Below are 25702 nucleotides of genomic sequence, written 5' to 3'. Positions count from 1 at the left end.
AGCTTCAAAAATAACGTCGTCAAGAATAATCAAATGTTTTCTATCAGAAGGAAATACATCTTCGTTTTCAAAAGATTCAGGTAAACCTTCAATGAATTTGATATTTTTATTCATCTTTTGCAATTCACTGTACATAGGTTGAAAAGAAGTATCAATCCATACAATATTTACATTGACATCATCCATAACATGTTCACAATTTTCAAGTATACATTTTACAAAATGGGTCTTTCCCGACCCCGACGGTCCCACCACTAGACATGAAAATGGTGTTTTCAAACGCGGATCGAAATTAATTCCTTCCATAGTGACCCCTCATCCATTCAAAACTCAGAACCCGAAAGGTTTGGTTGTGCCGTCCGAAAACAAGCGCCTCTTATCGTACACGACCCGGAGTTTTTTCGTAACTGATCTGTTTTTTAAAGTGATGTTCTTTTTATCCCTGACAATGTTGCGTTGCTGGGTCTCAAGCACCCCATCAGGTGAATTCTGCAAATAGCCCTCTACAAGATCTCTGACGGAGTCAAAGTTTATCCGCTGACAAGATTCTTTTGTTTGCGTGATACCTTTAACTTTCATCACAACCTTCTTCTGTCCTTTGGTCCTATAAGCATACGTCTTAGGACCCGCCGAAACAAAGTCCTCGATGCTATCCCCATCGAGTTCATCAGTCAGATCACCGAGATAGTTACCTAATTTTAAAGGTGTCTCGCCGTCTTTCACCACATATATCAAGCTGTCTGTGTCAACGTAGAGAACATTCTCCTGCAATTTCTCCATGTAACTGTACAACTTCAGACGAGCATAAGCAGTGGTGAAAGCTCCGATAAAAACATTGCTGCTTTTACCAGGAGGGTAGAGACCCTTGTAACGCCACTGGATCACAACTTTTTTCTCATCCAACACGTTAAAGTAGCTGACCTCGTATTTCCCTGAAAACAAGAAACTGAAAAACTCGTTGGGGTCTGACACTACAGAAACCTGAGACATATTCTCCCTCTGGCAGAACTTGCCCCACAGGCTATTACGACAAGCCTTAGCCACCTGTCTCTTTGCTGGGTTGTGACAAACCTTATCAGCACAAAGCAAAATGCCCTGATGGGCTTGATAATCCCGAATGTATTTGTCGCGGCTTTCCTGATCAACGGCCTCAGCAGGGTAACCAGAAGCCTCCTGCTTGCCCTTCAGGAATGTACGGATGTAACCTGCGAAAATACAATCGCTAGATCTATCAAAATGCCATACTTCGATAATCTTGGCCACCTTGTATCCCTTGTCCAGAGCCTTGTTGAACTCAACCGAGACCCAGACCCCCATCAAAGCACGCTCGTCATTGCTATGCGTACAGTCACTGTCTTGAGCATTACGACTTGAACAGATACTGCATAATGTGAAGTGTAATTTAGCCCCTGGTCCTCTATAGGGTAAAACAGGTACATATAAACCTCTAGGAGGATAGACAACCGCCTTGATCAGACCAAAGTACTGTCTGGGATCGCCAAAGTCCTTGTGGATTATGCGGGGGTGACCTAGGGGGTACGAACACGTGCTGTTGACGTAAGGATACAGAGAGGAGACATCGGCGTAAAAAACTTTTTCACCAGTCTTTGTCGTGTAACGCAACTTTAAAGCACTGGTTCTACCTCCGTAGAGGGCATTACGAGGGTTGAGAGGCTCAGGGGTGTCAAAATCTAAGAGAAAATCTCTGAGATCATCACACGATTGTCGAAGAGAACGCCATTCGTGTTCCCAGATGGTAATAAGACGCACCTCGTGATTAGACTTTAACGTCTGCTCTCTCTCCATCGTAGCAGAGTAGAATTCGCCATATGGTCTACCTCTTAATGGGCAGACGGCTTGAGGGTCAACACATGAAGGACAGCCGTGGAAGAAACAGCCGTAAAACTCCCAGACCTGCTTAACACCATCAACTTCAGCATAACCGTCAACAAAACACTGGCCAAACGCCATCTCCCCATGGTTCAAGGCATGTTGTATGAAAATGCCCTGTCTGTGTGATTCCCATTGCAACCACTGGATGGAAGCATCTGAGAACCTCTTGTTACCGCTTGTTACATAATTGTTGGGACAGGGTATGGCTAATGTGTCTGGTTTTAAAAAGTTGGTCCTGAAAACAGCCATACACGCAGAGGCGATTGTTACGGATGAGAGCGCATCAACACCTGTTTCTTTAAAAAACTCCTCTCTAAATATCATGCATCCTCTGGCCAGAATGTCAACATCGTTTTTGCAATAGTGAATAGCTTCACTCCTGAAATTGAAAGAATTCCTACACACAGATTCATACCAGCTGTAAAGCCGTAGTCTGAGGGAGGAGGATAGGTCCCTATGTAATGCAGATGATCTTTTGAGCTAAACTTGTGTGGAAAAAAACCCTTGCATTGGTCGGTGAAACCGAGAGCTTTAGGCATGGAGCTGAGTCGCATGGTTAGGAATGAGAGAGAGTCGATGAATTTTAGCTTGTAGTGAGGATCCTCAAGACAAAGTATCTTACTACCAGTCATGATTATCCTCTTAGGTATTAACCCTTCATCAAGCATACCTCTCAAGACAATGACGCTGTCAAAACCCCTGGCGTTATGCACAACAAAAACACAGCCTCTAAACCGGTTCTTTCTGAAATATAAAAGAAACGCTCTAACACAGTCGAGACCATAAAACACCCGTTCTTCACCTCTCTGCGTCTTTACACACACTAAAATAGGGACATGTCTACCTTGGTCGTCTGTAAACGTTTCAAAATCATAAAAAACCAGATCAGGATGCTCAGTCTTCCTGGCGACGGTTTGAATGTAGCACTGATGGACCTCATTAGTCGACGATAATTTTACACCGCAGATGTTACATTTAAGCACAACGCAGCAATGGGATATACCGGCACCTTCCGCATTTTTCACATTTTTTGTATCTCTGGCAGAGACTCGAGCCGTTAGCGCCGATCTCTTTGTGTCTCGCAACGCAGGAAGGTGTTCTACAAACCCTGCGACAGTCGTCACAAGTTACAGGGTCTGGGACCTCTGTAGGGCAAACAGGATCGTGACAAACGCTACAGTGACCTTTGCATATGTGTTTTGATTTATCTTCATACCCCTCATGACAGCTGACACAAAAGTAACGTGTTCCTAAAAAACCTTTTGGGTTCTTCACCCCATAATAGTGTCCCTGAAGTAGAAACAAGTATAAGGGCTCCGAACCATCAGCAAAACCGGTGGCATAATGCGCTAATGGCTGGTTTGCTGTCGTTTTATGAAACACAACAATTTTACGCCTCACTATCCGTTCAAACAGTGGTATATCTGTGAACGTGGTAGGTGTTTGAGAATCTAAACCAGCTTTGTTTTGTAATTTCCTCCCCAACTCAACACAATCTTGATACGCGCGGTTAGGATTAAGGAGACAAGAAAGGCTGTTTGCGATGCAAAGCTGCTCGGTTCCGTCACCACCAACTACATAGAGATGTCGTCTTTTTTTACCAATAATTTCGGCATCCAGCGTCTTCTCAAACTTGCGTTTAGCGCCTCCTCGAGGGTTATGTACAATTTGGACCGTTAATTCAATTCTCTTACCCATAGCGATGACTCTGTCAGATTGCACTGTGTTGCTAAGGAGGTCCTCAAAAGCAGGGTAGATATTCCCGCCGTCGCCTTCAACCACAACATTAACGTGTTCTTGAACATCTTCGCCTACCACTTCAAGCTGAACCACATCGTCTCGATCTGCCAGTCTCTGCGCTTCATCAGCCAACTCCCTGACCTGTTGCATCAAACCTCTGTAGAAAGTAGCTAAATCAGGAGTGTCCGGTACAACAGGACGTGTTAGCACCCTTCTTATCCTATCGGTGTTAAAAGGCTCTATGACTTCGGATTCAATACCGGTACCTCCAACACAACATCCTTCCTGAACCGAATCACCGTCATCATCAACATTGTCATCGCTACAGTTAGAGTCAGACACATCTACCAGAGGGTCAAGAGCAGGTGTCCCTGAATCAGTCGTCTGCAGATTATCAACAAACCTTTCTAACCAATCCTCGTTGTCTAAAGAGGTATCGGCCCTACCCTTGCGGGATGATGCAGGAACCATATTTAAAATTCGGTTACCCTCTCTCTCACGGAAAAAAATTGACTCCATGTTTTCGTTTATACACGGATCATAGACCTGCACTACATCCTCCTCAGACATGTCGTCAAACAAGTCAGACAGAAACATACGTGTTGACGAGGCACTCTGGTCAATGAGGTGTGGTGTAGTGTGCTGGTTATAAAATAATAATTTAAAAAATTTAATAAACAAAACAACAGTCTCAAAACACAAACCCCGTGGTGTAACAACAATCTCAAAACACAATCACCCGCGGTGTAGCAGCAACCTCAAAACACAAACCCCGTGGTGTAACAACAATCTCAAAACATAATCACCCGCGGTGCAACAGCAACCTCAAACCCCAATCACCCAGCACTGCTTTTAAATAATGAGGCTCCAAATGGACCTTACTGTGGTTGAACTTCAGTCAGATCAGTCCACGACGTCTCTTACCACCAGGTCCTTGACGTTTTAGGAGCCTCAGAACTTCAGACACCAGAGCTTTATTTGTGACGTCCTTAACGATGAGTTCTGTAACAACGGTAATAATATATAAGACATATGCACCCCAGCTGATTACTCATTGAAATAGTTGTTAATCTTACCTTCACGTAGATTTCTCACCAAACGACGGTATCTACGTGCTTGACGTGCTTGCCGGGCTAGACGACGACTCTGTATTTCACTCTGATGAAGACGTCGTTCAAGCGTACGTACTCTGCATTCGAGCTGTTGTTTTACAGCCATTGCATCATAGAACACTAATAGGGTCGGCGACGCTGGAGAGCGGGGTCTGTCTTGGGTAGCTGCGACAGAGCGCTCGGGGGCTGGGGGTAGAGGCGGGGTTTGGTCAGGGGGTGATGCGGCGCAAGTCGACGTTGGTATCCGGGGCGATGTCCGTGGCTTGTCTGTGGTTGCTGGCGGTGCTGATGGTGTCGGCGACGGTGGCTGTGGAGGTGCGGATAGCCCAGATGCCGACGTCGAGTCTTCAGCAGGGAACGGTCCGGATAGTAGATGCAGAGGTACTGAGGAAACCGGCGTCGATGTCTCCCACAAAGGCCAAGACCCAGAGGGGAGAGCTGAAACAGAATACCGACAACAATACAAATGTAAATACAATCTAGAAGCAAGACCTCGGATAGCAGTTAATATGATATTAATATAAACAGAGTAGTATGAAAATAACCCTAGTACAATATGAAAAAATACGACCTGCGGAAAAACAAAATTACGCAATCATATAACCGGTGTAGAGCCGTGTTGTTTTCTAGCGATGGCTATAATAAGACAAATAGTGAAGAGCAGTAAAAAAATAATAATAATAATAATAAAAAAAATAAAAATTAAAAAATAGTAAATAAATAAATAATAATAATAAAATAAAATAATAAATAAATTGATAAATAAATGTAGGGATCTACTAAGGATCAACATTTAAAGCGTAAAAACAAATAGTAAATCAATAGTGTATCACTGTCATTAAACCACATTACAATTAGTAAAATCACGACCTCTAGTGGACGCCGTCGTTAAACCACATTACAGTTAGTAAAATCACGACCTCTAGTGGCCGCCGTCGTTAAAGCACATTACAATTAGTAAAATCACGACCTCTAGCGGCCGCCGTCGTTAAAGCACATTGCAGTTAGTAAAATCACGACCTCTAGCGGCCGCCGTCGTTAAAGCATAGTGTAAAATAGTAATCACGACCTCACGTGGCCGCCGTCGTTAAAGCATAGTGTGAAATAGTAATCGCGACCTCTAGTGTCCGTCGTCGTTAAAGCATAGTAGTAAAATCACAATGACGCTTAGCAGCAACAGTTACTCAAACACCTTCAATAGTAAAATGACACCGTCTAAAAGCACATAGCCGGAACATAGACAAATTACAGATAAAACACACACACACGCACACACACACACACACACACGCACACACGTACGCACACACACACACACACACACACACACAATAGCGAACATACAACCATTCAACTGATACTGAACGGTAGAGATGTGTTGAAAAAAATTGAGATTCGTATCTTACCAAACGTTGGTGTTGGTGTTGGTGTTGGTGTTGAAGCGACAGGTAGAAGGTGTGGCGTGCTCGTTGTCTTTGTATCTGTTTTCATTTGAAAAAAAAAATACATAAATACAGCAGTGAAACGTAAACTATCACTCCAAAATGTTTTTTCCCACCTCCTATCAGCTGAGGCGTCTGGTGAGTTAAAGAATCAACGAGCGGGTGCCCTACTCCTTCGACCTCTGACTGATCGTCTGTTTTCATACGCACAGGCGTTGAATAAAACAAAAAACATAGGTAGTTAAATATAAAATACATCGACAGACTGTGGTTAAAATACTTTTTTTTTATTGAACTGAATGTTTTGCTCTCACCGTTGAACAGTTGGAGCGACCCGTTCAATGAATGATCAGCATCCACAGGGTCTGGATGACTTCCCGGTCGTGTCTGATTTCCGGGTTCCGGGTGATCTTTTCATGCACACACACACACACACACACACACACACACACACACACGCACACACACACACATACGCATGTATATACACTTAATAAATACCGCTATTCTTTACCTAGTTATCGTAATTATGATTAGAATCGCTGTCTCCTTCTCACCAATGACTCGCGCCGGTCCTGTCTTCCGTGCCGAATTATACCGTCGCTTACGGCTCAGAGAGCGTTGGTCACTCCCCTTCGCTCCATTTCCTGTACTCGGCCCCGGACGAACTCGTCCTCGCTGTCGATTATTATAATACACGGCGTGTTCTGAGCCTCGGTGCCGCTGTCTTGAAGACTCGCTCTCGGATTCACAGCCGACAGATCCGCACGGGCATCTCCGTCTTCAAAAGTTACACACATTAACCGCTCAAGCTCCTCAGCGCCGATCAGCGTCTCCGGGAAGTTATTCGCGGAGGCGATAATATCTGAAAAATAGAAGTGCGGCTGTTGTAACACATAATAGAGATATTAACAACGAATTATAAAATAATTCAATATTTTTACCAGTATCACTCTGCGTTAAATGAACGTCACACAGATGAGTGACGACGTCTGTCAATGAAAAGAGACATGGTACGTGATAAACATGGCGTAACGTTTTTATTATACTTATATATGTAAATGTAAATACATAGATACACATATATGTATATACTTATATGTATACTGTATAGATATAGATAGATGGATAGATAGATAAATATTCACCTACGACGTGCAGAGGAAGAGGCATCCATGGGTAGTCTGGAGTCCTTTTGGAAAGGAGGATGAAGTTCTGGAAGGTCTGGTCAACAGCGAAGGTTACCCCGGAACTGATGTAAAATGTGGTCTGAATCGGGTCACCTAAATACTCCGTCCATGTGGGTAGGTCCTCGGTGACGTCTTTGTTGATTTGGATCGGGTCACCCACTCTGCCATTGTCGCCAATTAAAGACAGATGCATAAATATTCTAAAGGTGTTTCCAGATGTGGTGGAGACGGCACAAGATCTGGAATTTGAGCCATGACGACCTGGACCGTAAGAAGACCGGGATCAATCAGTGGAGACTGCACCCCCAAAATGAACTGAAATGTGTAATAAAAGGGGTCAGGGCCTGAGATAGTCTTTGTCACTCTACACCATCGGAGCTGAGGCAAAGCCAGGTGTAGTTGCGGGCCCAGAGCTCTGTTAGGGTGTAAATTCTTTTGGATTTTAAGTTGGGGTGTTTTTGGTTGTCATTCTCACGAGAAAACGAACACGTGGAAGGTACAGAAGTGTATTTCCTACAGCCTAAACAATGTTGTCTGAAGACAATGAGGTCCGCCTTCAGACTGTCTCTTTTGAAGATTCAACCGTCCAGGAAAGAACTCGCGTCTCAGCAGCAAATTAACTGGTTATCACAGACTATCACAGAAAATGCATCGTTTCAAACTCACACAGGGTGTAAAATTAAATAGACTGATTCAACAGAAACTCATATGAGTTGAATAGCTGTGTCATTTGAACTAATGCTGAAAACTAAAGTATTTCTTTCTTTTTTGTTTTATCCTTGTTCACTCAACCTTATTTTCTGAAAACTAAAAGTATTTCTCAAACAAGTACAAATTATCTGTTTAAACGCATTTTGAAAAAATGGTGCATGAGTTGGGTAGCTGTGTCGTTTGAACTATTAGTGAAGACTAAAAAGTGTTTTCTTTCTACTGTTTTATCTTGAAGAAATATTTCAAGAATGAAAAACTTCTTCATAAGATGTTAAATAACTTCTAAAATGTTTAAACCCGAAATAATATTGTCGCTACTAACGTGTTTTGATTATTCAGCCTACAATGCAGAAACAGTTCAAACATTGACTAATGCTGAAAACTAAAAGTATTTCTTTCTTTTTGTTTTACCCCTTTTTTTTTTACCCACACCCCTAAGGTAATCCTCCCGGTGTCTCATCACACACCCACCCTCCCGCTGACCCTGCCTGACCCTTGCGTCTGTGAGGATGTAGCTGACCCCCACCCCTGCATCACACAAGGTAAGCTACCCCTTGGACCTTCATTATTTTCCTTCCTGTCAAAAACAAGGGGGAGGGTTATTATTTTAATTTCCTGTTGATATAAAAATGGGGAGGGTAATTATTTTAATTTCTTTTTGATATAAACAGGGGTGGGGTTTATTACTTCCGGAAGGGGAGGGTTTTATTACTTCCGGGGGCCATCAATCATACAGGTTTGACATATAGTGGTCTCCTTCATCTCTCTCACATGTAACAAACCATACTGGAAATCACTCCATATTTTAGGAGCATAGAGAAAAGAAGGAAAGTGAAGTTCATATTTTCATATACAGCATATTGCATGGCTAGCTCATGTTTATGACACTACAGTAAACAGTCATTTGGAAGTAACTTTGCCACGTCAGAGATGACTTCACAACCAACCTACACATGGTTTAATCGGATTTATTTGGTCAGGAAGTCATGTTCATTTTGAGTAGTGATCAACATCACAGAGAAACCTGAAAATGTGACGGCAGGGAGCACAACGTGCTTTATCCAATTGAAGATTAACAGACTGCTCTAAAAGTTAAGATACTCACAGTGAGGATGAGTGATTTCAGGCATGTCAGCTCGGATTTCTCATGGCAAATTCTATACTGTACACTACCTTCAGGACTTTCAGACATATTTTAATGAAATTGTTTTCCTTTTAGTGTCTTAATACATTTAAAAAATAAATACTAAGCAATGAACATCAGGCTGTGTATCATCAAGAAATGTGCAGCAGAAGTGTACGTTTTCTTTTAAAGCGCAGCTAAAATGCAAAGCAAAAAATATATATAAATCAGAAAATATCTAGAGTAAACAATGTATTACGCATAGATTATGACCTGTGGTTAAAAACACCTGCCACTTGCGTGTGAAAGCAGGCTATGATCGTGTGCAAGTACACAACTCTGCAGGAAGAAACAACCTCTGATATCTCTCCGATCTGACAAAGGTGCTGATCAGTTATGTTATACAAACAGGAGAGCACAAACTATGACCTCTGACATTTCACAGCAGATCTTAAAACCAGCTGTGTCAGCATTCCTCTGCGAGAATAAAATAACAGTTTTGTTTAAGACCCTCTAGAGTTACTATTTACGAGCCAGCCACACACCCTAGAGTGATAAGTGCAGATTTGTGCAATACACTATAAAAACTACAAATTCTCAACATTCTTTGACGTAAAACACAAGATATGCCCACCACTGGGTAGCAACATCTTTCACCTAAAGTCATACAAATGTACCAAAAATGAATGAACATGAACATTGAATATAAGCTGCAACAACAGATCTTTTTGTTTAGATGGGTTGTACACACACTTGTTTGTCTCCAGATGATGGATTGCGGGACTAATGGTCCATGCTAATTCAGCTAATTCATGGAAAGTACTGATGGTCCTTTCAGCATCATGGAGACGATTTGGCACCTTTTTACAAAAGAGCACTGAAAGAAATTACGGATCATACCTTCTACGTCAGACAAAAACTTGATTGATCCATTTCAATTTTGCTCAATTTTTCCAGTTAAAATTAACATTTTTGAAGGTAAAACTTATTGTCTGCGGTGACTCTGCCAGAGTGCTGACATGTGTGTGGTAAACAAATGAAGAGAATAATCACAGTAAGTCAAGCTCATGGTCCACACATGTGTGGGTGTGTTTATGCATGTTTAAAGAGGAGTGCGCTTGCTTCAAATACATCAAGTGTTGGTTCCAATGACATCATCACATTCACCAAGAGCTGCCACCAGACGCTGATCCAGCCCTTCATCATGAGCGGGTCATCGAAGCTTCAGTGTAAATATCACTGCACTCTGTTTAGATAGAACCTGGGGAGAGGAGACAGACTGGAGGATGGAGAGTGTGTCAGTGAGAGAAACCCTGTGTTTGGTCGTTGAAAAGTGCCTTTAAGTGAGCACGAGAGAAAGAGAAAACATGAGTGGCCTTAAGTGAGAAATAGTGTCAGGGACACTAGGGTGTCACAGGGTGTCAGTGTTTGTGGCAGAGACGGTGTGTGGTCGCCGTCCACGGACTGTGTTTGTTTTGGAGAGACAGTATTTGAAGAATTGAAGTCTGCATGTCACAATTAGAAAGAATACTGCAGAGGCTTCTGGTGTCAATATTGTGAAATAATTTGGGATCAAATGAGAAAATACAAACGAAAGGCTCTTATCCAAGCACAGATGAATCCATTTTAAAAGATTATAGTTTTGCAGTGATAGAGGTGACTGAAGTCAGTGCAGGGTGGTGAGCAAGAGCAGAATGAGTACGGAAAAGTTATGTCCAAAAGTTGGTGTAAATCACTTTCGATTTCAAATTGAAATCAAATAAATAAATACATGTATATTTCTTAGTTCCTTAACTTGCAGAAAGTTAAGAACTAAGAAGTTTCCATGAAATTAAAGACTGTTTTCGTTCAAGAAAATGATTCTATCAAATAACCTTGCCGATATTGCTTTAAAAAGACGGCTGGGTGAAGGTGTACCAGACATAACCGGGAGGAAGTGAGGAGGGCAGTAGAGCGTCGGAGAGATAGAGGGAGGAGGAATGTGCTGGCTGGGCTCCAAAACATAAAACATAATTCATGCTCATTCACAAGTCATCACATCCACCTGAGCTGAGAGGGTCAAATATGACTGAACCGTAGCAGGTCACAGCCACGACAGGATTATTTTTCATGAAAAAATGTAATTTTATTTCTTGTTTTACTGTACATTTTAAGTGTATGCAAACTATATTAGAGGCTGAACATAAATTAAAATTGATCTTTTATCACAGCATTAAAACTGTAGCACAATTCTTTAGGGACTGACAGTGACTCAGGCTGCAGAGGCACGGATGAGCTAAGTCGGGAAAGACGTCCTCTCGTGACCTCAAAACTAACCATCAGGAATAGCAGCTACGTGATGAACATTACTATGAATAACTAATATTTAGGTAGAACCACGAGACTAGAGAAGTGGTTCCTTTGATAAAATGCTTGAACTAACTAGTTCTTTGGCTGTTAACATGCAGTTGGGAAAACTCTCCCACACGCAGGTACTAAAGAGCACATCTTGCAAAGCTCAGCTCCACTATCGCACGATCACTTAACATAACAGAAATAGCTGCGAGTAGCAGATCCCAATTATTCCAGATTTAACAGTGTGGATGTGTGACCTGCTGCTGAGAAAGTTTAATTATAATTTGCTCTAACGAGAAAACTCTCCGGTGCCCTGCCCCCTGCATCAGTTCCCAGAGAAACAGATTGTTCTAGCAGCTTTTCCCAAAACCTCCTCACAGCTGCACACAGCCACCATGAGTGCTCCACAAGTAGAAACCTGAGAGGGAAGCCGACGTTAGACAGAACTCCATGTGGAGTCAATGAGACAGAGACAAGTTTTGCATGTTCGGGCTGTAAAGAGGAGAAAGGATTTGTTGCTTGGAGGAGCACCAGGCGGTGGTTGTGGGACGGGTGTTGCTCTCACACAACACCACAATAGGCTGGCTGCAGACATAGGAAACAAGGACCATCAAATCAAAAGCACAAAGAGGAAGAGTTGATGCTCTGTTCCGTAAAATGTTGCACTGGAGAGACGTAAAACATAAAATACACAACCTCTGAAACATCATTTTCAGAGAACAGGTTTATTTGAAATAAATCACAGCTGACAATATTTAGAGGAGAGAGTGCCATCTAGTGGACTAGGAAACATGGACACTGTTTCATGACACCTCATCACTACTATTCATCCCAAAAAAAACAACTCCTTGTTCAGTACCATCACATTTTCTACCGAGGAACCTTGTCTTCAACAACGCCAGTGAGATGTCAACAGTAGGCAAGAAGGGAGGAGGTCAAAGCTTGTATGTTACTTGATAGTAGTACACAGTAGTACGTTGGTAAATGCTCAGGTGGAATATCAACAAGACTCTTCAAGATTCTGCAGCAGAACTCCAAACATCCCATCTGAGCTGGGACGGGCCTCCAGAGCTGGAAATGAGTTACATAACAAACCAGATGGAATGGAAATGGGAGATGGAGTGCACCAACTTTGCCCACTTCGCTAGAGGGAGAAGACTCAGCAGAGTCCCACCATCTTTAAGTGATTTTCCTCCCAAACACGAGCGAGTGAGTCACTCCGGCCGAAGGCTCGTGGAAACTCTATAAACTAACATAAAGACAGAGAGACCTGCCAAGCTCACTCTCCATTTTGAACCAAGTCTGTTGTTATTTTCATAGCAATAAACAGCACAAGACAGCGCCATCTCACATATTTACAGGCTTTACACATCTGTTCCTCATTGTGAGACTTTGTAACAGGCTTGCAGAACAAATAGTCACCAGCCCTTCCTATTTAAAACACCTTCCAGTATGGCGGCCATTTTGTGACTTGATCGACATTTAATATTTGAGTATGATGCAAGTACGTGAGACTCAATAGCTGCAGGAAAAATAGCACAAAAAAAAAGAAAGTCTGTGTGGTAACAACCATAAAATATAATTTATATAATAATGTATATATATAATTACATTTATTTATAATTTTGTTTTTTTTTATTATTGAAATAAATAAATCACAAAAAAACAGAAAAAAAAAATCACAAATATAAAAAATGTCCAGGCCCAGACCCACAACCGCAATTCCAAAAAAGATCAGCTACATTTAAGACACACAACCAGAGTAACACCCTCCTTACTACCACACCACTCCCAAATGAAAAAGCATGCTGATAGAAGGAAGGAGTTTGTTTAGATTGCAATGATGAATCCAGTCATATTTACACATATTTAAGGGTTGAGATTGAAGTAACACCAATTGTTTTGTACATACTACTCGCACTTTTAGTAGACTGCTTCTCATTCGTCAAGTAAAGACCATTAAATGCGCTTGAATCCTCAGAAAGCCGGCGCTGATATCCTCTCCTTTTTAGGAAGAAAACTCCAGACAATAGTTTTATCTCGACACATCCAAACCGGCAGCATTCCAAGTTATCCATACTGCTCACTGGGAGTGGAATGCATTTAAAAACAGGTGGTGTGTTTACAGTCTCCGTGGCTACAAACTTCAGCAGTGAAACCAAGCAATGACGAATAGATCACACACAACTTCCCTTTCGAAATATTTAATGACCTTCATGAATTTGACTCAAAAATGACTCAAACCACAACCATAATTTCCTGTTTTCACCAGCGCGAGTGTGTCTGTAGTTTTTATATCACTGGATCTTTGTCAGAGTATTCATTTGTTTGGGGCGCACAGTTGTAGTCTGCAGCATTAAAGGTGGATTATGTCAACACATTGTTCACAGAGATGGACTGTCTGAGCCAACAAGTGCCACACCCAAACTCAGAGGTGTGGTTAAGTCACCTGTGGTGAATTCACCCATGAACCAGCAGTCTTTTGACTTTCAACTCATCCAGTCAACAGCCATTGACAATGTCCACACCGTTTACATTTGGGATGACGGCGCATGTTCAAATGATAGTTGGAGTGATGCCAAATCTCAGCTCTAAAGCAGATGAGGGTTTCTTAAAGTTATTTAACCTTTTGGTGATTTAGCAAGAATTAAAAACAAAAAAGAATTTGGATGTTGGTATTCTTTTCACTTTTGTAATTTTTTTGTAATGGAATGCTCTGGAACTCACAAGCACAGGGTTGTACCAGTCAAAACAACAAATAGAAGAATGCAGATGAATAACACAAATAGATGTTAATCCTGTTCTGTGACTCAGGTTGTACTTTCACTTTGGTGATCGAGCAAGTATGAAACTCAATCACAAATGGGGCCCAAAAAAATTATGAGCCTTGCATGGGTGGTGATATTGAAAGGCCACTAACAATATGACTAAACATGACTAAATGTTTCAATTATATCACATGCTCGGGGGCTATTGGTTGGACAGGCTGGTTACAGTGGACTGCCATTTCATCTCATGGCACGTTTTCAGATTTTTATTCTTATGAAAAGGTTGGGGATTAACAAGCGATAGAGAACCGGTTCTTCCACTGATCATCACAGCTGGCAGGAGAGCTAGCTGGAGGCCAGCTTGGGCACAAGACCGTGAGACCGAAATTTAATAGTAAAAACAAAGCAATGCCAGCAATTGTGCTGGTCAGTTCCCATCACCTGCTTTGCTTGACTGTCTTTTGAGCTTCATTGCAGCTGCATATGTGGGAAATATCGCAGTAGGAAAAGTACCTTGCACATCGGTGTAACAGTTAGAGGAGGAGGCAGTTTGTGTGGCGGTGGCTAGTCATGTATGCCAGTTTGGTGTGCTAGGAGCTGCACCATCATGCCCTCAGGCTAAGGTCTGTCCAGTCCGTTGAACAAGCTCCACTTGTTGCTGTGTGCTTTATAGTTGAGCAGAAAATGATGAAAGCAGCATCATAGACGGTGAGACCCTCCCACACTCCTCCGTCAATAGATATTTATAAACCCACTTCTGGTTACAGAGTCTGGACTCAGCCCGGACCACTCCTGAATCACACGCCTCCATGGCAACCGAACAAACATGATAATTTAACAAATTCCTAAAGTGACAGAAGTGACTCATTCTCTGCTTCACACTTGCATCAAAAGATTCTCCCTACTACAACCGTAAATGACTAAGGCAGATGGTTCGGTTCCTCACAACAAAATCACTTGTTTCCAGTTATTCATTGTTCGATCTGGAAAACATAGTCCCTTCAACAACAATGTTAGGCCTGGTACAATTGGACTCTCCAAAGAAAACAATGTAACATCAAAAACATTAATTAAATAAAATGTTTATACTGATTATTATTATTAGTTTAAACAAATTAAGTTAGGCATGTGATAGAAACTGTCAACTCAGGGAACCACTCCTAGAGCTCTGGACCCAACTTAGTTAGGACCTGAAAAATCCTGGTGACTTTCTTTCAGTTGGTGCATGACTGAGGTGTAGTTTTGGGCACTGACTTATGTTATAAACTTTTTCATCTAACTCTTTAGCTAGGCCCCTGGAAATCTGGGGCTCCTCAAGTTCTTGGTCACGAGGTTTTAATCTCGATAGAGTTCAGTTTGTTTCAGCCTGAACACCTCATCTTCATTCTGACCTTGAGAAGCTTGGTTTAAAACCTGATCATCAACTTGATTTTGACAAACAAAATTTCAGCTCTTGCTCGGGACCATTCCGTCAGAGCTTTAAAAGAAACACCATTGGTTTCTTCTTGGTATCCGTTCCGTAATTCATTGCTAAGAACTCTTTGCATTTTGGTTCTCCCAATCAAAAGAACAACCCGCATTACCTGAATCAACTGATAAAAGTCTCGATCTGACCTTATAGTATTAGTCTCAATAACTTAAAGTCACAGTCTTGTCTCTCCACCAGAGTGCTCCAGAGTCTCTGCACCCAACATGCTGGGTGGCCTTCTGAAAAGACTCACTAAAACAGGAATGTTGTTGAAGTGCAAGAGCTGAAACATAAAAAAAAAAAAAAAACATTTCAATACCAGAAATGTAATTTTAAAGTGAATATTGCTGTATCAAAAATAGCAAATTAGCAACTACATTCTTGAGTGTGTTTGTCCAGATTATTGATTATTAGCAGGGACTGATGTGCTGAACTAGCACTCAACATCAAAGAGACAAAGAAAATACAGTTTGCTTCAAGTTCACTTTATATTCTCTGATGTCTATTCTTGCTCCTGGCTTGTAAAGAGAGTGACCTCGGCTGGACAACACTCTTCTCTCAGCAACAGAACTGATCCTCTCACAGGCCACATGCTCTCCTGCCTCCACCAAAGGCAAATTTACAGACCACTGACTGACAGGAGAGGGTTCTGCACCTTAGAGCGGTGACTCTTGTGTTGAAAACACGTAAGGTTGCCATACTAAAAACTCTAGTCTCTGACCAAAAATAATCTCAGTTCATGCTAAGTACCGGTGCGGGCCTTCACACTTGAACGGTGATTTGGGTCAGAGTTGAACAAAATTTTCAATTGCTTAGTTTCAGTCTGTAAATTTGGTTCATGCCCCCCCAAAAACTGACACATCAGATACCATGCTTCTCCCCAGGCAGGTAGCTGGAGTCATATTTGTCTAGTCAGGTTACCTCTGTCGTGAGGTGTCCGGGCGTGTGCAATTGGGAGGAAGCCACGGGGCAGACCGAGAACAAGCTGGAGAGATTTATCATTCACATGTATGGCCTCACTGCTGCATAGGCACAGGTTAGGACATTCACCATAAATTCAAATGTATTGCACCAATGTTGGGTAAAATATAACATGACACCTGTCTTGAAGCAACACCTCATCAGCACCTATATTGAGTGTCTTGAGAGCATAACTGATGTTGTCTAAATGTCGGCTAACTACAGCCAAGATCATCAACAGTAGCAGTACGATGACAGACACCAACAATGTCGCTAACAGTTGAAGAAAAAAATGAAAAAACAATGAACATTTTGATTATTTTTGTTTAAAGAACTTCAAAGTTGCTAGCATTTAACTTTAGCATGTAGCCAGCATTCAACCCCAACCACCAACAAACTCCAAGTGATCTTGTAGCCCCGGCACCAATTACACAAATGAATTATGATTTTTATTGGAAGTTGAAGTTATTACTTTTTTTTCCTTGTTGCTATTCTACTTTGGAGAGCTTTTTGTTAAATTCTTCATATATTTATTTTTCTCATTTCTTTTTATTTGGGGAAAAAAAGGGCTTTATTAAAGAAAAAATAGTCATTTGATTGACAGGTTGATCACCCAATCCCGTCTAGAGTATCGCGAGTTTGCAGGTTCATATTCCGGTTCAGCAGCAGGTTCATATTCCGGTTCAGCACAGCACGCTCGAGTCTCGGGACCGCAACAAAGTTACCACCTGGTTGCGAGGAAATCGCCTGCCATCGGAGTGATTCTACAGCGGAATCACCTCTAGAAGCGCACCAAAGGCAGTGACTTGAGTGGTTAACACCTTGACTCAACGGTGAGTGAGACCACCAACTCCGCGGTCGGCAGATATTGGTGGGGTTGAGTTTAGTGGTGTGGTGATGCTAATCATTAGCTCGAAGTCACGATCTGAAAGAAATGCTAACCAGCCTGCCGTGAAGCGAACGAGTGATAGCAGGTGCGCCGTGTGAACCGAGTGATTTAATGAGTGCCGTGAATGTTGTTTTGTGAACTTGTGTTATATGTTGACGTGCATGACTGATGAGTGTTGTTAGTAAGTATACTTGTTGATGTTTCTCTTGCTGATCTGGAGCAGTGAGAGGACTGTATGTAACTGTGTGTTTTATAATGTTATTAGAATGATTTACTCAGTCATTTGATATATGTGTGAAACTTATTTGAATCTATTTTATGGTGTCATCACTGTAAATTAACTTTTGGATTTTCTTTTGTTGTACAACTGAATTATTTGACATTCAGCGTTGTTTGAAACTGACAGACTGTAGAATGTAACAAGTTAATTGAAATTTTGCACATCTTCTGGCCTGCTTAGGTCAGGTTTTTTTGGAGTTCGGATCAAAGGATTCCTGATAGGTCGGGTTGGATCGACATCCTACCATCCTACCACAGAGACAGCAGTGTGTCAAGACTGCACCACGTGAGGAATTCCCAGTGTGCACTGGGTGGCGAGCCACAGGAACCAGAGGAAAAGAAGATTCATCCACAAGATTGGAGTCGACGACCACATTCCCACTTGGCAAGTGGTGGGATAGGACGAAGCACATTTGTTCATATATGGGCCCCAATGTTACAAACTTTGGGGAGGGAAACAAGGGTTTTTTTTTTCTTTTTTTTGGCGCCTTTTGTTTTGGTAATTTTCCATATATTTTTCCTTATACAATTATGTTCTATTGCTATGTTGAATTCACCAAAGCTCTGTGAAAGTTTGTTTTCTTTCCGATTTGTTCACTAAAAGATTGACAAACGTTGTTGTTTTTTATTGAGGTGTACCACTGGCTATAACAAGCTGAGGTTTTCTTATCTGGTCCATTATCATTATTATGCAAGCGTTTAACTGTTTCCCACTTCAAAAAAGGGTAAGAAGGGTTACAACCCCATCTGAACCCAGTTAAGATTGAAATTGGAATTTGCCCCTGCAGCCAAAAAAATAATTCAAACTAAAAATCTACCTGAGGAAAGAAAATTCTGTTGATCAACACCCGCGATAGGACTGTAAGCCACGGAGGAGGCTTTCATGTTTCATGAGGAGGAGCCCAGTCACATAGGGACTGTAATGTAAAGGGAATAATATATGACAGAACCTAAGCCTAGAATTCTGTCACTCATCAGGCCTGCTCATGTGTTTTGAGCGGCTCCCCTGCTGCAGCAGGGAAAAATGTCTCACATGGTTAGCAGAGGTGTTCACTGCCAAGACACACGGAACAGTGGAGAGTGTGTGTTTAAGGTGGAGCTCTCGTGGAGGTGTGTCGCTCTTTCCAAAATCCCTCAGGGCGGAATGTGACACAACTGTACTTGCTAACTGAAGAGAAACACAAATTCGACGGTGAAGAAAGGGATCCGCCGTGCTCAGCGACACATTCCAGGAAGAAACATTAGGGAGTTCCACTACCTGGAGCCGTTTTAAAGGAGATAACTACTGTGTTTAACAGACACACGTTCAGGTGTTTTGACGGGGTGGCTGCCTTATACTTTACTTTACTATATTTGCCATATTTGACGAGAAACCTGGGCTTATAACCACAGTTAGGATCAGTCCTCAATCCTCATCTGCCCTGCTTTACTCTCAAATAAAGCTTTGATGGCACCAACTTGACAACTCTTCAGTCCTAAACTGAAGTCACAGAGAGCAGAGAAGTATGGGAAGGTAAGGTAACTTTATTGTCAAATATGCTACAGTACGAGACATATAGCATGGATGAAATATCTGTTCTCACAGACCTGGACACGACATACAATCACAGACGAACATAAAGATCACAGACGCCACATAAAGATCACAGACAGCAGGATACATGCAACAAAATCGTCACATCAGTCCATCAACCACCGGGAGGAGCACCTAGCTCATGGCAGCATGGCAACATCCTCTGCCCCTGTGGATGGAGCCAAAAGTGCCTGGTGCAGACCCGGGGGCAGAGTAGGAAGGGAGTTCAGCATCATGACAGCCTGGTGGATGAAGCTGTCTCTCAGTCTGCTAGTTCGTGCCTGGTGACTCTGGAACCTTCGCCCTGATGGTAGCAGCGTGAAGAGGCGGTGCGACGGGTGGGTGGGGTCTCCTGCGATCCTCAGGGCTCTCCGAGTGAGGCGAGCCTTGTAGATGTCCAGGAGGGATGGAAGAGGGACCCCGATGATCTTCTCAGCAGTCTTCACCACGCGCTGCAGGGTCTTGCGGCAGGCGATGGTACAAGAGACGAACCACACTGTGATGCAGCTGGTCAGAACGCTCTCAATCGTGCCTCTGTAGAAGGTGCACATGATGGGGGACGGAACTCCTGCTCTCTTCAGCTTCCGCAGGAAGTACAGGCGCTGCTGGGCTTTCTTGGCCAGTGCCGTGGTGTTGGTGTTCCAGGTCAGGTCCTGGGAAATGTGAACACCCAGGAACTTGGTGCTGGTGACCTGCTCCACTGCAGCACCAGCGATGAGAAGCGGGGGATGCAGGACAGGTCGTCTCCTGAAGTCCACCACCATCTCCTTGGTCTTCTCCACGTTCAGGCGAAGGTTGTTGTCATCGCACCACTGGACCAGGCGGCACACCTCGCTCCGGTAGTTGGATTCGTCGTCGTTCCTGATAAGGCCCACCACGGTTGTGTCATCTGCAAACTTAATGAAGAGGTTTGAGTCAGACACAGGTGCACAATCATGCGTTAGCAGAGTGAATAAGAGAGGACCCGGAGGTATTCCTGCCAACTCGAAGAAAGATGAAACTAGAGATGAAACTAAAGATGAACTAGAAAGATGTCTTTATATTGATCAAGGGTTAAAAAAAAATGACGAAATAATATGGAGTTTAAAACTAACACAAGTAAAGTGTGACGAAAGAAGCTCTACAGTATGTTTCCAAATAAACATGTTTGACAGTAAACTCACTTCCAAACAATCACATTCCTAGCAGCAATGAATGAGTGAAAGACAAATACCAGCTGAAGTCTGCTTCCATTTCTTAAGGTGCACATCAAAGAATAACATCCCTGAAAATGAGTGAACTGACCTGAGACACTTCTACGAACCACACAGCAGAACTAGCTCTTCCTACCTGGCCTTCAGCTCCTTGTGCTCCTCCCTCAGCTTGCTGAGATCCAGCTGCAGGCGGGCCCGCTCACTGCGGGCATTGGCCAGCTCAGTCTCGTAGGCGGACTTGATCCCGCTCAGGTCGCGGCTGACCAGAGACTCGGACTCTGTGATGCGCAGTCGTAGCCCGGGGTTCTCTGCCTCCCGGGAGCGCACCTTATCAATATCGATGGCCAGCCGGTTGTTGAGGTTGCCACGGTTCTCCTTCTCCTGCTGTCTGGTGATGCAAGTAGGGGAAGTGGCACCGCGTTTTTTTTGGCCCGGCGTTTCCATTTTTTTCCACTTTTAGAGAGGGTGACTCACTGTCTGCGGGAAAAGAATGAAAAGGGGTCAGGGTTGGCACTGGACAGTATTGAAATCTTCACAACCGTATTGCTAACTAAACACCCGTACAAGCTAACGTGAGACACAATTTGTTTTTAGTCTCTGTCCTCCGGATGTTTTAACAGCTCAGCATGTTGTCCAGCAGGTCTCAGGTGGCTTTCTCCAAAAACTACAGCCTACATATACATGTACATTGTCTGGCCCATTATCACTCTGGAAAATACGAAATATTCTGCTGTGTCATCTCAGGTCGATGCTATGCTAACTACTCACTAGCTAATGTTCACCAACAGTATTGACTCAGTGATACTGCATCAATATCGTACAGTTCTGTTGTAGTGGATCAAGTACGTGTTTAAGTCGCTTAGCAACTGTCAACAATCACACGCTGAGCTATACTTGAATAACTGCACCTGAATATAAAGTCTATGATCAGCCACTCCTCTCGTAACAGCCAGGTTGTTGCTTGAATAGCTTCAGCTCACTGGCATCACGCTTGCCCGCGATCTACAAATACCCATCTCGCCAGCCTACATCAAAAAAAGTCTGCGCATCTATTTCTGCCGTTACGGTAGCGACTTCGTAAGCTCCAGTAAATTGTAGTTGTGTGTTAAGGAGATGATAAATATTATTAAATATTATATAAAGTATATTTTATAAATAAATATTATTAAGAATACATATTACAAAAACCACAAGAGCTTAGTGAAATCTTCCACTGGATTCCTGTTCAGGGAGCTCTGCTCTACTATCCCTGTGAGTTTGGAGTGTTTTTACAGTAGAATTATGAAATAAATTGACTTTATGTACTGTAATAACATGTGTATTATAAAAAAAATATATATTAGAAAAAAAACTAAAAGAGGATAGTGAAATCTTTCACTGGATTCCTGTTCAGGGAGCTCTGCTCTACTATCCCTGTGAGTCTGAAGAGTTTTTACTGTAGAATTGTAAAATAAATTGACTTTATGTATTGTAATAACATGTATATTATTTAAAAAATATGGAGAAAAAGAAACAACAAGAGGTTAGTGAAATCTTTCATTGGATTCCTGTTCAAGGTGCTCTTGGCTACCATCCCTGTGAGTTTGGAGTGTTTTTCCTGTAGTATTATAAAATAAATTGACTTTATGTACTGACTGTAAGACTGTTGAATTTGTGATCAGCCTTTGTTGTTTATTTTATTTTATTTTATTTTATTGACAGCACTTTAATCCAAAGCACTTTCCTAGTTGGTGGGATCCCCACACTGACCATGGCAATAAATTTGATTCTGATTCTGAAAACAACCTTAATAAAGTTATTTTTCATTGGAAGTTGATCTATATTACTTTCTATTTTTCTTGTCTTTATTGTTAACAAGGATACAATGTTATGCAGAACTGTACTTATAATAATTTTATAGACAAATGACACCATTTACAGTGGAGGCGGAGAGTTGGGGGATCGCAAAACATTTTCTTCATTTACTTTAGTTATTTACTTTTCCCTACACGTATCAGCTAAAAACCTAAATATTTCCTATTTAAGTCATTATATCTCTGGCAATATTGTGTTTACTTCTTTATACTTCATCACATTTTCGTACAACATGATAAAATAGCATTCATTGTGGCAGATTTTATGATTGTTCCTGCTCCTTTGCCGATATGACACAATCAGTTTAAGTTTTTTGCATCTATAGTTCTGACCGTATCCAGAATGAGGCTTTATCATACATTTCAGTACGTCTCATTTTATATGTCTATTTATAGAATCCCAAATCAAAAAATGCAGAGGAAAACATGAACTCAGCGGCAGATGGTTCCTGTGAGCATGTTTACAAATCAGGTTTCAGCACAGTCTGAGGTGCAAGAGAGACAAAGGTTTCCCACCTCCCTGCCTGTTACCATCTGCAGCTCTCTGTACTCTCTGGGCACCAAGCGAGCAACACGCGCCAAAACTGCACACACATTAAAAACGCAGCTCAAGATTGCATGACGCTTATTGACTCAGTGCTTGAAACAGACCCAACTCAAAGGAGGTTTCAGAACACAGTGATGGGCCCTGGTATGTTGTGTTTCATTTGAACGAAACAGTAAATAGAGCCGTGCTTGTTGTTCAGTATAAAATAAGGAAAGACAGTCCCCACGAAGTGGATTCAAGATCGTTGCCATTGCAATCACACACACAGTCAAAGAGCCTCTGGGAGCTTTTGAAGCCTCCAGGAACATGCTGTCCTCTTCTCAACATTACACCAACAAAACAGCACAGGGGGAAATGCTTTTCTGCGAGATTTCACTAAATAGCTTCACGATTGCTTTCATTGCTACTTCCTGCCACTGCATATGTTTGATTTCCCTTAAGCTTCTCAGATAAATGTCTCATAAATGTCACAAGATGCAGATCAGTCAATTCAGTCAATAGAAGCTGTGAAATCCTACAGTATATTAACTTCCTGTCCACTTTTCCATGACCACCTGAACTTACTCCCAGGTTGTCCCACGACTTTTGACTTCCATACTTAGCAAAGATGACCACACAAAAATGCTACGCTGATTCGACATTAGCATCATGAATAATAACCGTTTTATAGCACAGTACCCTTGTATTGCTCTTTCGTGGCAACAGCTCTTACACTTCTGTGTTCTCATAACTATGATCTACATATGTCTGTTATTAGCATTATCATTAGCATATTATAAACAGAATGTATAAACAAGGAAACCAAAGGGAAAATGTAAATTATGCACTAATAAAACATGTTTTTTGATTATACATTATTTAATTTTAAGTACATTATAACGGGTGATTCTTAATGTTCTGTACGTTATAAATATTGGAGGGTCTTCATAAGAGGTATTATGGAAACCACTTGGGCATTAAGTCTTTAGCAGAGTCACACAGAGCTCATCTCTAGGGTTTAAAGGCATCATGCATAACAATAGTGAATTATTATTCATGTTTTCAGGATATAGGGTCAAAAATGAGAAAAGCATATGTCATCCAATTAAAAGGGGTAGGCTTCAAGAACCTGCACTTTGATTTAAAGAATCTTGTTTTAAATCTCTCTGCGTTCATGTGGCTGCACATTTCAATCCTTGATATGTAATGCATATGGCAGAATTGACAATAAATCTACCTTTACCTTCACGCATGACTCTAATCAAATCTGACCTTCAGAGGTGGAGAAATTTAAAAAGAAAAAAAAAAAATCATTGATAAACTACAGCAAGTGATTTTGTTTGGAGTGGGAAGTCTCCTCGGGTCAGCAGATCGTTACTCCATAAGTGTAAATTCAAAACAGTTTTATTATTGAGCCTCTTATATTCATAAAATCTGCTGTCTTACTGATGTTTACCTTAGTCCAAACTGGAAATGTTTTCATGCTCATCCTCTATTAATGCTCCGGTATATTCCTCACTGCCTATGAAAAGACCTACCAATGTCAAGAATCCCAAGGTTACGTTCCATGCTATTAAAGTTTGCTCCCAATTTCAGAAGCGCTGTAAATATAATTCAGCCACTTGCTTAATTTTCTCAGGAATATTTACTCAGAATTCTGGCCCAAAAAGAGAATCGTGTGTTTCCTCCCTCTTACTTGGAGAAATGCTTGTCACGCTCGTACAATAGTCTCTCAAAACAATATCAAATCATATATTTTGTCTAAAATAAATAAAAAAATAAAAACTTTCACAGGTTTCCTTCTCTACCTCCTGACTCAGCAACAATCTACTCAGCCCTAGAAGAGAATTGTTTCTGAAATATATTAATGAGATTGAGGTCAAAAACGAGAGGAGCATACAACAGGGAATCAGGTTTTCAAATAGATGAAAGTTGGTGGGAGAAAACGGTCACTGAATTTCAGTAAGTTACATCATGCGCATGCCCGATCCTTATTCATTTCAAGGTCATATGTGGGGTCCCCTTCAGCAAAGATAAAAATAAACATTTCAATATTACTATTAATAGCTATGGGAGAAGGAAAACACGCCTAAAATTTCCATTTATGCCTTTACCATCAATAAAATTTGTCAAACGCCTTGTTTTTCTGCGCTTAAATTGGCCGCAGATACAAAGATGGTGACGTGTGATCCAGTTACACCTGATTCAGCTGGACACTGGCAGTACATCTTCATTCACAGAAACACTGCTGTGACATCAAATATGAGCTGGACAGTGAGGCAGCTGCCAGGACAGCAACTCCAGCTGGACGGGTGAGATGTTTCTCCAAGGAAGTTATCGCTAAATTATTAATTATCCTGGCTCAGCATCGACCAAATGACCTGCTGATGATTGTCTAAATGCATCCACCAGTGCGGATGTTGGATGCGTTTATTCAGCAAGCTACAGTCAAGTTTAAAGGGCGTTTCTTTTCTCTTGTTTTTATTAAATGCAGTAATTTCAAGTGACGGTGCAAGCAAGCCGAGGTCAAGCACCAGCATGTTAGTGACGTGCAGGTGCAAAAGACGATGTGATTCATTCAATATATTTGAGGAGCAAAAAGGGAATCTTAAAAAGTGAACGTGATCGGTTGCAAAACAAATGGCAGG

Source organism: Synchiropus splendidus, chromosome 5 (genome assembly GCF_027744825.2).
Source record: "Synchiropus splendidus isolate RoL2022-P1 chromosome 5, RoL_Sspl_1.0, whole genome shotgun sequence".
NCBI lineage: Eukaryota > Metazoa > Chordata > Actinopteri > Syngnathiformes > Callionymidae > Synchiropus > Synchiropus splendidus.
This window is presented reverse-complemented; position numbering follows the sequence as displayed.